The following is a 2362-nucleotide window of genomic DNA, read 5'->3' as shown; positions in this document are numbered from 1 at the left end:
TCCTTACCAATTAGTTTAATGGAAAGACACTTATCGTGACTGCATAGTGACATAACTCACATGTGGACAAGAGGTCAAGGAAAAAAGCCATATGGTAACTTCTGAGTTGAAATATTTATCCTTGGTAACTATTACTGACAGACCAAATATCTAAAGGACTAGCCTTGAAGTCAAGGAGACCTGCATTCAAGTCCCACTTTTGGCAAAATTAGCTTTGTATACCTGGGAAAACAACTTTACCCTTCATTTCTCCAAGCAATTTTCTACAACTATTAATTATAAGAATTGCCACCCATCAAATGAGATAATTCTCATATGGGTAGCTGGCTTCATCAGTATGATGTCAAAAAGCAAATACAAGAATTTTTTTAATATACAATTTTGAAAACATCATTTTCCATTTGGTTTTTTTTTAGGTTTTTTAGGGGGGTTCTTTTGCAAGGCAAATGGAGTTAAGTGGCTTGCCCAAGGCCACACAGCTAGGTAATTAAGTGTCTGAGACCAGGTTTGAACCCAGGTACTCCTGACTCCAGGGCTTGGTGCTTTATCCACTGTGCTACCTAGCCACCCCATTTTCCATTTTTTTGCACTTGTGATGTTTCAGGACCCAGGAAAGAAAACAATAATCACTTCAGAATATGGTTGATCCACAGGTCTGTGGATAATTTTGCCTTTTCTTCTGTTTCATGGATTTCCTTAATAATATCAACATCTTGTTTGCCACCAAAATGTGGAGGATATATTAATATATTTTTATGTCAAAGTTTAACCAATGATTCACCAGACCAAAACATATAACCAACCTATCGAGCTTGGTAGAAATCACTTATATTTATTTGCTTTAAAACAGAAGATATGATTTTTATTATTACACCATGAAAGAAATAATTTTTTCTTGCAATTTCATTAACAACTAATTATTGATTCATGATCCATCCTATTCCTTTTATTTCTTTTAAATCCCAGCCCCTGAAAAGGTCAATCAGCATTGGATGGGCATGGCTGAGTGATGAGAAATATTCCCAGTCCCTAAGGCTTATTTAATGTGGGCTTGGAACCCACCCAATTGGGAGACCTAATTTCTCTTTAGAGAATAAAAAGAATAGTCTAGTCAAGCCTTTGCTTGGTGGAGGAACATCCTGTCTTTGATCTCCTCAATTAGAGAGTGAAGCAACCCAGCAAAGGAAGGAGAAAACTAGCCAGAAAGGTCTTGATAGAAGTGGCTTCCCTTGTCGAGATGCCTTGAGGCTTCTGAGTCTCATGATTTAGCCACATTCTCCACAGGAGGATCTGAAGACTTTGAGCTCACCTCCTCATTAAATGTCTACCAATCCGGGTTGTGTTTTCCTAGTCAAGAAATTTCCCTTTCAGAAGAAAACTAAGAATTTCAGGTTATACCTCAGCATCTTTGGTTAGAAAAAGAAACCACTGACCATCAAATTGGCCACTAGTCTAATGAATACATTTATTATTAAGTACCCAGAGATTCTAATTGACTTGATATGCTATAGCAGAAATAGAATAGCTCTCAGAATTTTTGGTTCTAGTTTCAAAACTGCCACTCAGAAGCTCGCCATTGTGGTCATATTACATCTCTCTGGCATCAGTTTCCTTTTTTGGATAAACCTAGAGTTTCTGTTGTCTGACACCATCATGCTCTTCTTCACATCACAATTGTTCCTAATGCCAATAGTCATCATTTTCATTTAACTGTGTTGAATGAAATGAAAATTAATGTGTTGCATGTCAAAGTATCATCACAACTTTAAATAAACATATCAGATCTTTTTAAGAATGTTAATTCCAAGGGGCAGCTAGCACCCTGTTTCTGGGGTCAGGAAAACATGAGTTCAAATCTGGTAATGGGTAACCCTGGACAAGTCTTAATACTGAGAAAAAAAAGAAAGGAAGGAAGGAAGGGAAGAAGGGAGGGAAGGGGGAAGGGAGGAAGAAAGAATGGAAGGAAGGGAGGAAGGGAGGAAGGGAGGAAGGGAGGAAGGGAGGAAGGGAGGAAGGGAGGAAGGGAGGAAGGGAAGCCTAGTGACAAGTTCTTGCAAAAGTACTTACAAATAACTACCCATCAGGAAAAGGTCACATCTCTTTGTAATCACTTAATTGTGAATTGGATAAGAACATGTTGAATGAAGGATTTTTCTTTATTTTTTTTTAAAGGTTTTTGTAAGGCAAATGAGGTTAAGTGGTTTCCCCAAAGCCACACAGCTAGGTAATTATTAAGTGTCTGAGACTGGATTTGAACCCAGGTACTCCTGACTCCAGGGCCGGTGCTTTATACACTGCGCCACCTAGCTGCCCCTTTACTCTAAATCAAAGGCTTCATATCTGCAAAACCATGTTAGTGTGG

This window comes from Macrotis lagotis, chromosome 3 (genome assembly GCF_037893015.1).
Source record: "Macrotis lagotis isolate mMagLag1 chromosome 3, bilby.v1.9.chrom.fasta, whole genome shotgun sequence".
NCBI lineage: Eukaryota > Metazoa > Chordata > Mammalia > Peramelemorphia > Peramelidae > Macrotis > Macrotis lagotis.
The sequence above is the reverse complement of the archived record's forward strand: the minus strand, read 5'-3'. Positions refer to the sequence as shown.